The 15,593-nt window shown below is 36.3% G+C and overlaps 1 protein-coding gene across 4 annotated transcripts in view; it reads right to left on the reverse strand.

Moving 5' to 3' along the window:
* Positions 1-15,593, reverse strand: part of fars2 (phenylalanyl-tRNA synthetase 2, mitochondrial) — a 162,541-nt gene that overhangs the window by 13,165 nt on the left and 133,783 nt on the right. The gene's annotated exons all lie outside the window — the stretch shown is intronic.

A 15,593-nucleotide genomic window follows, 5' to 3' on the forward strand; every position in this document is an offset into this window, starting at 1 on the left:
GAAATCATGAAACTGGCAGAATTTAACAGCAGTTTATTAAAAGTTTAACAAAAATGACATGTTTTTAACGCCATATGAAACACATTTTATTATTTTTCTCGAATTCGGTTTTGATTGTGAATCTCTGTTTTCCATTAATTATCTGGATTCCATTTTTAATCGTTTTATTACATTGTATTAATCAAAAGCATGTCTAATGAATTTATAAAGGATAATTAGATTTGATGAAGAATTAATCTATTATAGGCTTTTTTTCCAGAAATACTGTGTTGTGTATTTACAATTTTCTGGTAAATAAATTCAGGTAAATATTTTTTCTGGTAAATATTCCTTAAATATTGTTTTAATAATATTAGTAGTAGCAGTAGTAGTAGTACTATCTTTACATTAAGTAATATATTAATATATTTCTGACTGTCAAGTTAAATCAAACTTTTATTTTGACGGGTTTCTGTGAAGACCTTTAGGCTCTTCATTACATGACGATAGTTTTTCGCAAAAGAAACGGTAAAATGCTCGTGAATTGACTCTCAAAGCAGTTCCAGAGATTATGTTCATGTGTTCACGTACTCATATATTGAGGTGACAGAGGCTGAAAACACTGTGAGCGTGACGCTTATGTGCGTAACGTTAGTACACAAAACTGCACGTCCGCGCCATTCACTAACACAGACAAGCAGAAATACGGCACTTTTTAAAATGCATTCATAAAATATCATTACTAGTACAATGCGGTATCGCAATACATTCTAAGCACTGCTATATTATACAAAAGTACCTGGGCCTACAAACTATGTGAGGTTACAAAATGGGAATTTTACAGTATAAACAGTATGACTTGGACCGGATACCGATGAGCCACTGATATGCACATATATGTGAACCGAGCACTAGAATGATAGGGCCAAATGAACGTTTTTATGGTTTCTCACTGTTTATATAAGATGGGCTGATGAAGACTAGTTTATTCACTTTATGTAATTTAATCCACGCACAACATAATTATTGGGTTATTTCATGATTACATAAACTAGTGAACCAATTGACTGAAAGAAAAGTATCAGTTTTCTCTGTTTGTCTGAGGCTTTGGATTACATGTAATAATGTTGTAAATAGTACTCCGTTTCTTGCACAGACTGATCATTTGGCTTCATAAGACCTCAACATGTCATCAGGAGCCATTGATTTAGTCTTGCCTCATATGCTTTTTTTTGAATCTCAACTGCTGACTTGCATTTTATGAATCACCAAGGACCACGGTTTCAGCTAAAAATCTTCATTACTATTCTACTAAAGACAGTAATGAAAGTCACCTACATCAGCCTGAGGGTGAGAAAATTAACATTCAATTTTCATTTTTGGCTGAAGAATCTGTCCACCACACTTTATTAGCCAACAAATGAACATAAAGGCAGATCAAGTGTAAAGCAAGACATTTCAGAGCTGTTATTTCAGGCATTCTCAGAATATCCATTGCGCTGACAGTGGACGCGACAACAAAGGCACATTGAAATATATGCCGAAGTGAAAAAGCACGCTTCACGTCCTCAGAGCCCAGCAGAAAGCTAAAGGCAGTGGCACACAGCGCTAAAGGCCATGGTGACAGCGAGCAGTGTTTTTCCATGTCTCCTAGGCTCGCAGGTTCTGTCACTGTGAGGAGCTGTAATATCAGGGCCTCATTTTTGCCGAGGTTTCAGCATGGCCTTTGCCTCTCCATCCAGTAATTGGGAGCAGTATTCCAAGACACTGCTTGACTACATGGTGCAATTTAAGAGACATAGGACAGACACAGCACGACTTTCTGTTCTGAGTTTTAAAACCATGACAGCCTTTGTAAGACATCTAAAGACAAAAGTAAAAAGTACGCTTTTCCTTTATTTTTAAAATTGTATTATGCAGCTTTGTCTGCTGCTAATTCATTTTAATGGATTTGGTTTAGGGGCCTCGGTGGTCTCAGATCAACCGTTTGAAAAATAATGATTCAGTCCAAGTGCCACATTTGCATATATTTGCATCTTATACTTGTTTTTAGTTTGTCTCTTTGTTCCAGTCTTTTCATGTTTTTTCCAACTCCCGTTTTCGTAAGTAAATATAAGATCCAGTTGTAAATTGAGATGTGAACACTGAAAATACAGTTTGTATAAGAACTAAAGCTTCAAACACTGATTTATTAGTCTCCAGCATGTAGTAACTCCATACACTGGAAGATTTAGGTCATATCAAAGTCTATAACTTGAATGTGGTTTTCTGTGTCTCTCGGGGGAGCCTTCAGTCCCGAAGCATATATCCTATATACAGACACAGATCATGGTCCATATACTGCTATTTTTGAGTCATTTTCTGTGGCTTTGTAACTAAAACAATCACAAACATGATCAAATTTTTTTTTGAGCAGCCAATCAGCATATTAGAATGATTTGTGAAGGATCATGTGACATTGAAGACTGCAGCAATGATGCTAAAAATTCAGTTTTACATCACAGGAATAAATTAGACTTTACAATATATTGACATTGAAAACTTTTTTTTTTTTAATTGTAATACTATTTTACAGCATATCTGTTTTTACAGTATTTTTGCTCCAATAAATGCATCCTTGGTGAACATGAGAGTCATTGAAAAAATTAGACAAAATCTTACCAACCACACATTTTTGAAGGGTAGTATATATACTAGTTGAAACACTGTTAAGTGGAAGCAATTTCAGCTCAAGTAACTGGCAGCTACACATAAAGGAGGAGAGTTTCCTTCACGGAAGCCATTTCTGGAAGCACATCTACAGAAAATCCCATGATAATCAGTTGATTTTCAGAAAGGCTGAGAATCTGAAACACGACACTCCCTACTGGTTAAAGCTCTCAGAAGGGAGGAGAGGAGCAGACAGAACATCCAGTCAATGGGCTGCTAATGATTTTTACCAGGGAGTGCTGTGAACATGCTAACAGTGCCAGCACTCAAGCAAAGTGACTTCCAATGGGAAAGAAAAGAGATAATGTTTTAGCAAATGTGCAAGTTTTTCTCCATTATCAGTTATATAAAACTCGAACTGAAATACAAGAAAACAAAAAAATGCTCAACGAGGAGGAAAACAGTGAGATTTTAAGTTGAAATTCACAGACTGCACAGTGATGAGAGAAATGACAATTACATTTATAATTATAGTTCATTTTAAATGGTCAAATAGTATGACATTTTATTTTTAAGCATTCCATGCCTCAATATTAGGCCATGAAAACTGCACACATATAGTTATTCTTAACATTAATGATTGTATAGAATTTATTAATTATAGTTATAATATTATAAAATTGCTTTGAAACCGTTCAAAATATATTTTTAATAAATAAATAAATATTACTGAGTATAGCACAACACCAGTCAATTTTCCAGAAACATTTGTACAGTTTATCTAACAAAGTTACACAACAAGACTTACATACAGTATTTATTGCTGTTTACCTTCACTTATTCATTTTAAATGGTTAAACTGTATGAAAAGTTTTTTTTTTTACAGTATACAATTATTTGTAATAATTATTTATATTTTAATATTAGTAACTGATTCATTTAATAATTAAAATGACATTATTAATTAATTATAAATTTGTTTATATATATAATCATTTAAATCAATTTTAAAATAATTTATTATTTTAAGTACACCACGAAAAAACACATTGATTTTTCAGAAGTATTTTATTTCTACTGCCATTAAAATTGTGTCTTTGTAAAATATATAAGAACATTACATAGCAAACTCTACATATCTATGGCTATTTACCTTCACTAATTCATTTTGGTCATATGGTTTGATTTTTTTTTTATAGTATTCCATGTTTCAAAGCAATTCTATGTAATAATTAATATAATTTAATATTCATAACTATTACTTTTATTTAATAATTCTATACTATTTTGTATTATTTAATTACTATAATACACGTTTCTGAAAAACATGTTTAATTATTTCAATAAATTACTACCCATTAACAGTTGATCTCGGTAAAAGTTACATAACAGGCTTTACATATTGATGACTAAAAAAGATCTTGTGAACTGACAGCCGAAAGCGAAATACTAAATTTAACATTTTGAGAACAGATTTATTCACTGTGGATACACGTCACTACTGCGAACACACGTCACTACTGACATCCCACTTTCAGTAACACCTCAATAAACGCATAACTAGGATTGGCCACTAAGAGGATTTAGCTCTGACTTTCATGGCCTCTGATGAAACGGCAGACTATGAAAGAAACAAGACGACATTCTTTCCATCAAAGGCATGGCGGGCGTTTCTCTCCAGCAGCACGGAAGGACTGAAGAACTGAAGAAATCAATTTGCATTCCATTAAGAGTTCCAGACTTCGGCATCCAGACCCGCAGCAGACGAGCCTCTTGTCTGTATTAATCCAACAACTAATTTATTTTCTAATCATACCTGACAAAGGCGAGGGTTACGGAGAGCACCTCTTGTTCTACGCGTCGAGAAACCGGACGTGTGGACGGATGAGGGCTATTTCAAGGATACTTGTGAGGTCATGTTTGGTTGAATGTTACATAAACACAAATAGGGCAGCACTTCACTTCTCAGAGGAGAACAATACAGACTTCAACCGGCCCGTCCGTGTTATATAAGCTGAGTTTATGGGAGAGCTATTCAATCATTATTAGAGAAATAATTAATCCAAAAATAAAAATGTGATGAATATGTGTTCACTCTCAGGCCATCCAAGATGGAGATGAGTTTGGTTCTTCATCAGATTTGGAGAAATGTAGCATTACATCACTTGCTCACCAGAGGATCCTTTGCAGTGAATGGGTGCCATCAGAATGAGAGACCAAACAGCTGATTAAAACATCAAAAATAACTCGCAAGTAATTCAGACCAGTTCAGTCCATCAGTTAATGTCTTGTGAAGCAAAAAGCTGTGCGTTTGTAAGAAACAAATCCACCATTAAGACATTTTTTTCAAACCATTTTAAACCGTTGCTCCCAGTGAGTCCATAATCCATAATATTGCTTTCTCTTGTGTACAAGTTGTCTAGTCTGAATTAGGAGAGAATCCTGCACAGATCAAGTACAGTTTACAAGCCAAAACAGCTCTAGGGAGGACAACAGGAAATGCAGTTTTTCACTTCACAAGATGTTAATTGATGGACTGGAATAGTGTGAATCACTTGTGACTCAGTTTATCAGCTGTTTGGACTCTCATTCTGACGGCACCCATTCACTGCAGAAGATCCATTGGTGAGCGAGTGATGAAATGCTACATTTCACAAACTCATTTACATTTTGGATGTACATTTTAATTTTTGGTGAACTACTCCTTCACACACACCTATTTTTATTGACATTTTCATAAACCACCTTGAAAAATGTCAAAATATTTAAGTGAAACTTCTGAAAAAAATGAAACTTTCAACATTTTCTAATTGATTTTCTAATAATAAATTGTAATAGTAATTTTCATTAGAATTTCTAATCACTTTTCTAATAGTATTTCTTGTATTTGCCACATACCCCAAAGTTTCTGGCACACTTTACCCCACTGCTATCTAACAGAAAAAAAAAAGTTTTAGTTTCTTAGTTTTTATTCATTATTATTTACGTTTTTGTTTTAGTACATCTAACTGAACTAAATGAAAAACTGAAATGTTGCATTGGCAGCTAGATGAAATAATTTATTTTTCTTTTTAATTTCAATGAACATATATTTTATTTTATTTTCGAATGAAGAAAGAAAGACATGGAACTTTTTTATTCTGGAAGTGAACTAATCCTTTAACTATAATAACCCCTTAATAACATGATAAAAAACTGTCCAGCTTACTAGATTAAAGGAGTGGCACATCTTACCCACTGGCACAACTTACCCCACCCTCACCTATTTATGATCAACTACTAATTGCAGGTTTTTATCGGTTTAGCACAAAAACACACAAACCTGTTGCTCTGCTCCAATTCTGCACTCTGCTCTAATACGTGCTCCCTTCCACATCAGGGGGGACAAATAAAAAAGAGACAACGTTCATAAGAAAATAATGAACCTAATTAAAAGGAAAGTGCCTCGGATGATGGGAAGAAAAAACTTTGGGGAGATCAAATTAAAATTCCAGCTCAGAGGGAAGTCTACAGGCAGAGAAGGAGTCACTGAATTATTAAGATCTCTGTCATAAAAGCAGGGAAGCACCTCTATCAATAGAGAAGCGCGGGAAGGGTGATGGTACGGCTTCTTCAAGGCACCTGCCGGCTGGTCTAAAATAAGAATATAAAATGTGTGCTGCTGTTGAAAAGGAGCGAATCTGAGGCTCAAAATGCAGCTCTGTGATGTTCAGTATTGTCACAGGCTGACTGCAATGGAAAACAATGTGAATGTAGGTGAGGGAACATCACAAACACTTAATGCTCAAGCACATCTGAGATTTTGTGCACAAAGCATTAGCTTTCGAATGCTGATGCATGCTGATTTGTTTGGCTGTTTACATGCGATTCATTTCTGAAGCTGAATGTTTGAGTCATAACACTAATTAGGTAGAAGTTACCCTTTGTAATTATTTATATCATGGTATGAACAACTGCATGTGAAGCCTTTTACTGAAGCTGAATTAATGATTGATTAGAAAAAGGGCAGCAATTCACTTCAGACAATGGATATTTCATGTTTCATATTTCATGGATACTGTGAGTAACAAAACAAAGGCAGACCTAGACGAATAAAAAGCCAGTTTGTATCCTACTGGTTATGGCAGATAAAGTTTTAATCAAGAGGATCCTTTTCAATCTTTAATAGGGTAAAGGCTGTGGAACAAATGAATTATTAACGTAGTGTAATTCTGCATATTTACAGTCCCCGCTCTTCTGACACTATCATAACAAATGTGCTCTTTTAACAGCTTATTTAATATAGACCCAAAGTCAAGTTTGAGTGTGCCTTAGATTGAACAAACTGACTCAAAAAGCTTAAAAAAAAATGATAAACGAATGCCAGCTCCTGTGTCACATGTATGCGTCGTGGCATTTTCGTGAATGTGCATCAAAGACTGACACGACAGAGAAGAAATTGTTGAATAAAGTTGTTATTTTTGTTTTCTTTGTGCACTAAAAGTATTCTCGTAGCTTCATTACATTACAGTTGAACCAGTGACATCGTTACTACCTTTTTGAGCCTTAATGGTGTCAGTTGCATTAGGAGCTCTTGGATTTCATCAAAAATATCTTAAAGGGGTCATCGGATGCAAAGTTCACTTTTTCATGTTGTTTGAATATTAATGTGCGTTGGCAGCGTATGTACAAATCTACCCTATAATGATAAAAATCCATGCAGTGGTTTTTAATTAATCTGTAAAAATGATATCCCCTTTTTCAAATCGAGCCGTTCTCAGATGCCTTTCGGTGTGGCGTCACACCCGGTCTACGTAAATGCGTCTATGTTTGAGCAAATCATTCGTGATCCAGCTTCACCTACAGCAGAAGTTAGTATAAGGGTTTTTTTAATGAATCTCTGCAATCACCTTTCCTAATAACGTGCTAGTTGGCAAGTTTCGCGGCTGAACGTGCTAAATGAGGCTAAAGTAAACAATCTCTCAGAGCACAGCTCATCACTCCACAGAGAGCAGAGAGGGGTGGGGCGAGCAGAGCTCATTTGCATTTACAGGAACAATCCATCAAGAATGGGTTGATTTTTACAGACCTCATTTTGACAAGGTAAAAAGGGTGTCTACCGTTAAGAATTTTTAACCAAAGTATATTATAGACTTTTCATTAAGACCTTAAAGAATCATATGGAAAACGTGTGGAAAATGGGGATCCGATGACCCCTTTAATTTGGGGTGTTCCGAAGATGAAAGAATGTCTTACAGGTCTGGAACGACATGAGGGCAAAGTGGACCAGACATCATGCCAGTACTCAAAAGTCTGACAAAGCGAGATAAAAAGAAAAGTAAACCAAAGAAACCCAGACTATTATTTGAAAAATATGTTTTAGCATCTACAATTTCTTTTTGCCAAGTAGTTGCCCATGATTTGTTTCCATACACCAGTTTCTACAGGTCCAGGTAGTAATCCTTATGACAGACTTACGGGTAAAAACAGTGCTGTATTATAAATAATAATGACAAGAAGAACAAAGCAATGGAAGAACAAAGGATTTATTTACCGGCTGAAGGAAATGCAAGGACGGAATGGACTCCACTGCAGGCCTGAGGGAAACATTAGCATGGATATATGCACACAGTTGTATGGGACCAACGGGAAACATGGAGACTTGGTCACGTAAACATAAGCTCACTCGCTCCCAGATGGGTACGAGTGGAGAGCCAGCAGTATTCGCTCCGATCACGGCCACAGTGGCGTGACGACGTTCCACTCGGCTACACGCCGAAAGGCTATCAATTCTTTGACGATATGAAGCAGAACTATTGAGTATATGACAGCCTACTCACCATCTGCTTTAGTCAGCAAGTGGCTGATAAGTCAGTGAATCATGGACGTAAGCACGGTTTGGCCATCCATGGGCATCATGGAATAGCGCCACAAACACTTTTTAACTAACATGGAAAAAATGTTGTGAGTATATCTCAAGGGTCTCCTTGCTAGAATCTGGATCAAAAGCCTTGATACGGATTTTAAACTTTCATCAGGACATATTACTACAGAATATGTTGATTTCCAACTCTGAGGCCAAGTTTGAGTCAGTCTGGTTTAAATTGGAAATCTAAAGGTGTGACCTCAAAAGCGAAAAGCTTTTTTTTTTTTTTTTTTTTTTTTTTTTTTACTGTTGGCAAACAAAATAGTTAAGTCGCTTTTATTTCTATAGCGCTAGATATAAAGTCAGATTTGCAGGATATAAACTCACAATTGCGAGAAATAAAGTCAGAACTTTTTTCCTCTCGCAATTGTGAGTTTGTATTTCGCAGTTCTGACTTTTTTTTCTAAGAATTGTGAGATATAAACTCGCAATTGCGAGTTATGAAGTCCAGTTCAGAGGAGAAACAAAAGACTATTAAGACTGAGTTTACATCTTGGAATTCTGACTTGATAACTCGCAACTGCGCCTTCATTTCTCAGAATTGCGAGTTTATATCTCGGAATTCTGACTTTATAACTCGCAGTTGTGCCTTTATTTCTCAGAATTGTGAGTTTATATCATGCAATTCTGACTTTATAACTCGCAATTGTGATGTTGTATCTCAAAAATCTGAGAAAAATTCAGAATTGTGAGATAAGTCACAATGACCTTTTTTATTCAGTGGTGGAAACTTGCTTCCATAATAAAGAGTAAAATAATCAGTGTTGCACCTTATGTAACAAAAGTGTTCAATTCAGTCATGAAACAAATCCAACCTGTTCTCATGACGAAAGTGTACCTCTTGGAACTTTTTCGCAAGATGCGAAATATGTACTGCCATATATGTTTTGTGAAATATTCGATGTGAAATGTCCACTGGGTGGCACTAAAAGTGTGTTCGTTTTTTCCACAGAACAGATGAACATACATATGGTACATTTTATGTGACATTTTGTACGTGTCACCACAGTTTTGACTTAAAATGTCCTTTGAGTGGTGCTATAACTCTAATGCTCCGTGACGATTTAAAATAATGTACCATCTGCACTATACCTAAACCTACTCGATATTATGAACAAAAGTGAATGTGATGTAAAAACATAATTGCAAGCATGGCGTTTTAACTTGTTTTTCAGCTCTTTCATCTTGAGTCATGTTTTTCACAGGATTCATACCCAAAGATTCCACATCCTAAGTGCAGTTCCGTGACGGCTGAGCTACCGAGCAAGCTTGTTATGTCAGGAAAGCAAAACATATGGAGCTATAATCATAACTGTGCATGAAAACGATTACAAGTGCTCGCTGTTTTATCGCCTCTAGTGTTCATTCCGCCTCAGTGATTTGTACTTGGTACGTATTTCACACCTTGCGAAAAAGTTCCCATAGGAACGTTTTCGTCATGAGACCAGGTAGAACAAATCCGATTTAGCTATAAAGCAGCTCTACGGAGAAAAGTAGCAAAAGAAAAAAAGATTGTATCAAAACAGGTTACCCAGACACCCGCCATTGGTTGGTCAAACAGATAGCCCTGCCCTACACTCACACTATTGGCTGAGCTGTTGCTATGTCAGGGTTCTTCATCAAACAGCAATGTTTTGATACCACTTATACTTTATACTCCAGTCCAGTAGGTGGCAGAAATGCAACGTCACATTGGTTTGAAATGGCCATTTAAGAATCATAAGAACAAATGCCACCTACTGGACTGGAGTGTGAGTAGCACCAACGACTATACATGCCAAGATGGTTCATTTTAGAAAGTCGTAGAAAGTCCAACGTCCAATAAGCCATAAGTTGCCAATTAATAAGCCAGCTGCCAATTGGTAAATTCATCATTAAAGCACATGTGCTTTGGCTGGATCAACCTGAAATGGTTTCTGAGCATAAAAAACACCATTTATGGGATATTTCATGTCAGTTTTTGTTGCTAAATACGTTATTTGATTGTGAGTTTGTAACAGAATGAAATGTCTGTCACTGTTTTTTTTATTATCTGTTGAATAATGGAAAGAAATAGGCTGATCTAATGGAACTACAGGGCACTAGAGGGCACTGGTTAGGTACACCTAGAAGGTATATTAGGTGAGTGGTTGGATGAGGAAGAGATTCAGTTGTGGTAGAGGGAACGCATGGTCCCTTGAAGCTACCTCAAATTGTTGTATTGTCTTGGGAAGTCCTGGTTGAGAAACCCTTCGTTTTAAGCTCAGCTTGTGAGTATGTTTAAACAAAAAAAACATTGTCTTTCTTCTTTCAGAATGTCTGAAATTCTTACGTTTGTTTTTGGTGTTTTTTTTTTTTGGTAGAAGGACTTCTTTGTTGTCCAGGTACATGATTGTTTGATTAGTTGGTGCGCCGTCTGAACGAGATTTGTTTTTTTGGATACCGTCATTGTGAAGTTTCATTCCTCAATCATCTGTCAGTCGTTAAAATCAACGCAAAAGTAGATCAACATATTTCAACGCACTCAATGTTTTTTTGGTATGCTGTTTGAATGAGATGTGGGTTTTTGGATACCATTGTGAAGTTTCATTCCTCAATCATCTAACAGTCGTTAAATCACCGCAAAAGTAGATCAACATATTTCAACGCACTCAATGTTTTTTTCAGTGACCAGTTTTTTTCCGTGATGATTAACTTAAAGGGTTCATCATTCAGCAGCTAAGACATTTTGTTTTGTTTTGTTTTTGTTTTTTTTGAGAGAAGTTTCAAAGACATTGGGGGTTTCTTAACTTTATTTTGGGTACATTATTCTTTGATTCAACATTTTCACCTAAGAAATAAAAAAAGATATAAGTATAAATGGAACAAGCGTTTGCTGGTAATAGTATTTCATTTTAAATCCTAGTGGTTAACCTTTTTTTTAATGTGACTACTTTCAATAAAATAGTAAAAAAGTTACAAGTTGACAAGCAGTTCTATAAATTTCTGTATTTCCCCATTAAGTGAATAGGAGTTGGTCTTGCATGACCGAGTGAACTAAACTGAAAATTTATCCACCAAAATTGATTGGAGTGCACTGATCCTACACTATTTGACACTTTATTAAGTGTTAACCTGAGTCTCAGTGTACTGCCATTGTACTGAACGAATTAAATGAATTTGGAACAACAACAGAATTTTGATTTTTCTAAACTTGCTCTAAAAGACATCGATACTGATAGTGATTTGCAGCATAAAAGCAACTGGATGCCAAGAGTTGGAAATTTTTGGCATCAAGAGTAACAGCAGTTGTTGATACGAATTCTAATCTTTTTGCAAATGTCCACCAATGGGATACACCGCTTCAAACAGCTGGATATTGCAGACAAGCAAACTAACAATATAGCAACCTCCAGAAATTTCATCACTGTCAGTGTGAACAGGGTTTTAATGTCATAAAGCAATGGCCATACAACACCCTTCTTCTTCAGGAAGAGCTATGTGCGCATCTAATATAATAAGTGTAAGATATAGGGGCCATGAAGCATTTGTCAGTGGACTTGTTTGCTGTGCAGGGGGCTAAATTGCTGCTTGGCTTCCTGTATCGATCCAGTTCATGCAACAGTGTAATGAATAAGTTACCGTGAAGCTGCGCTCAGGGAGGCTGGATTTTCATGGATTTACCTTTATGGACCAATTCTCCAACAGGGCCCAAAGAACCAAAGACATAAAATATATGAGCTAGGTAATCTGCTCTTCCTTTCAGACTTAAAGATATATCTTCAGTGCCAGACTAAACAGATATTGATAATGTGGGGATCTTGGGATTTGTTGGTATATTTCAGGCTGAGGTTATTTTAAGAAACAACAAATGAAAGTATTGGTTTCATGATGGTAACAGCATGCTACTTGGTGACCATATGTCCTGCTTTTCCCGGACACAACATGGCTGGGATTTCTAAATTGCCCAAAATGTCAGGTTTTGGCTTTGTTTTTTTCTTTCATTTTCATATTTGCTGTAAGTAACGACTAAAGCTTGACCAATAGCATGCTGGCATTGCACATAATTGACCAATCGTAGCATGTGAGAATGTGGGATCTACCATGACCAATGATAATACCATTGTATTTTATATTAGTGTAGCTGCTAAGCATAAGCAGCATATACATATATTTAGTATATCTGAATATAATAGTAAATAAAAAATAATAAAATAAATAGTCTTTAAAGAGCAAATATACCTTGGTAAACCTTTGAGGGTGAATCTCCACGGTCTCCTTGCTAGAATCTGGATCGAAAACCTTAATATATGGATTTTAAATTTTCATGAGGACATATTACTACAGCACATGCCCATTTCCAACTCTGAAGCTAAGTTTGGGTCAATCTGGTTTGAACTGGAAACCAAGCTCAAAGCAAAAACCGGAAGTGAAGAGTGATATTTCTAGTGTCAGCAAACTAAATAGTTAAGTCACCTTTATTTATATAGCGCTTTATACAATACATATTGTTTCAAAGCAGCAATGTTGCTACCGTTTTCAACTATCAGACAATAGTGTCATTATTAGCTCAAATCATTGTTCATTGCTGATTCAACTCAGTTCAATAGGAGTGTCAATGTTGTGAAATTGATCAATTACGAAAAAAATTTGATTCAGCGATAAAGCAGCTCTACAAAGAAGAATAGCAAAAAAAAAAAAAACACCTGTAATTGGTTAGTCAAACAGATAGCTCCGCCCTAAACTCACACCACTGGCTGAGCTGTTGCTATGTCATGGTTCTCAAACAAACAGCAATGTTTTGACAACATTTACACTTTACAGGGACATTAAACTACTAATGGCATACATATAGTTGTGTTTGTAACATCTTTAACTAGGGAAAAAAAATTTGAAAAAAAAAAATTCAATTTTATTTATTTGTTTATTCAGTCATTCATTCACAGCGATTTTAGATTTTTTTAATGATTAACTTGTCAGTTTAAAAATGTACCTACAACATGATTCAAGTAACATTCTCTTTATTTATAAACTTGATAAATCATCTGGTAAAGAAAGTTCTATTTTAAGTGCAGCACACATGCGTGGTCAACACAGTGTAAATGTAAAACAAATTCACTCACTCATTTAATTATCTTTGTAGAAAAGATGCCTGAAATATAAAGGCAAATATTGCAAAAACTGGTCTTAAACATATTCTGCATGTTCCGTTTTAGAGGCCAATTCAAATTCAAAACAACTAAATCTTGCCAACATTACGCAAAGATGAAATTTAGAAAGAGAACTAACTTTAGTACTCACATGGTGTGTGACAGCCGCTTTATGTGCACTTGCTTCGAATCTGTGCGCTCAAAATACCCTATATCAGAAGTTTAAACTGATACGGCTTTGAAACACGTGATTTCAGTGCGATAGACATGATAATCAAAACCAAACAGAAGTTTTTTAGCAGAGAATCTGAGGTAGGAGCTGTAAAGGCATAGCCCTATTCTGGAAAAGTGAAAAACGGCTCATTTGCATTTAAAGAGACATGCACAAAAACAGCGTGTTTTTGCTTTTACTCAAAATAGGCATTTTCAAAATGACATATAAAATGATCTGTGGGGTATTTTGAGCTGGTACTTTACAGACACATTCTGGGGACACCTAAGACTTTTATTACATCTTGTAAACAGGGGCATAATAGGCGCCCTTTAAAGAGCCACAGAACGGTATTTATTGTTTGAATTTCTTAAAAGATGATAAAATAAGAAAGCTGAGACTTTGTTGTATACAAAAAGTAACCTGCTCTATCTTGCCTGTTGGTGCAATGTCAGTGTCCTCTTTGCTCTGTAATGTATTCTTTTAATGTGTGAGAACATGATGTGTGGTGTGAGAGCGCCATGGCTTGTCGGACATAGCAACAGTAACATTAAGGGGGGTGAGTCTTTGTGAAAGGGTCAGTTGTAACGTTTGCTAATATCCATGATTCCTCGATTTTAGGAAATAAAATTGCACAAAACACTGCATTAAAACTAATCATAAAATCTGAAAAATCACCCCGGGCCCTACTATATGCCGCAGTCATCTGTTGTTTCACCAACCATTCAGACTTGTGTGAACGGCTCCAGTGAGTATCGAGAGGGAACATCCCATGGGCGTCAGTGAATATGCAACAGCACAAGGGTGTGTGTGCGGGTCAGGAAGGGCAGCGGAGTCTTTGTGCTTTCTGCTGGATCTGATTGAATTCCCTCAGTCACTGAGTGAAACGCATTACTGAATGGCAGCAGACGCGAGCGGGGTCACCGCCGTCCGCCTGCCTTTAATCCAGCAAACGCTCTCCATGCACTGCCTCCTCATTACTGCAACACAGCTTGTGGCAGTGCTAATGGAAACACACTCACACACACAGAGAGAGTCATGGAAACCCACTACAGACGGCAGCACCTTTCTTCCTAGTCATATATTATCTTTCTGCTGTGAGCTTTGTTCCCATAATGCAGTGCTACCCATAAATCACAGAGATAGTTCTGTAGTACAGTATGAACGCCTGTGATTTTCAATAGTTGCTTAATGAAGGGTTCTCAAATGTATAATTAATTGTCTAAACATTATAATAATTAGATCCATCAATCAAAATGAAGTAATAATAATAATAATAATAATGGTGCGACCAAAAATCAAGCCCACACTAAATGATATAGAAAAATAAATAAACGCACTTCCATTAATCATATCGATGTTTTGATGTGAATCACTACAAAACACACTTTTAATCTATAGACAAATATTCAGATTTCCCTCGCAACACAATTCATTAACTTTTCATGAATTATAAATATTTTAATAACACGACGTACAAGCACCTCTACAGGTCTGCAAGCCAAATCAGATGCCGGGTGACTGTCGCAGCGAGTGGGCTAGTCTTTACTGCGAGCGCTGTAATTAATTGCAGACGCAAGGCGTAGCGGAGAAATCGTGACTGTGTTTTCAGTTGTTGCATCTGGGGGGCCTGAGAGATCTCAGACTTTGTGAAGTGCAGGAGGTGGAGGATTTCTCCTGCTGATGGCTCACTTTGAGAACCAGCTCGGTTTTTCATCAGGCACGCTGGCGCGTCATCACC

Source organism: Labeo rohita, chromosome 24, assembly GCF_022985175.1.
Source record: "Labeo rohita strain BAU-BD-2019 chromosome 24, IGBB_LRoh.1.0, whole genome shotgun sequence".
Lineage (NCBI taxonomy): Eukaryota > Metazoa > Chordata > Actinopteri > Cypriniformes > Cyprinidae > Labeo > Labeo rohita.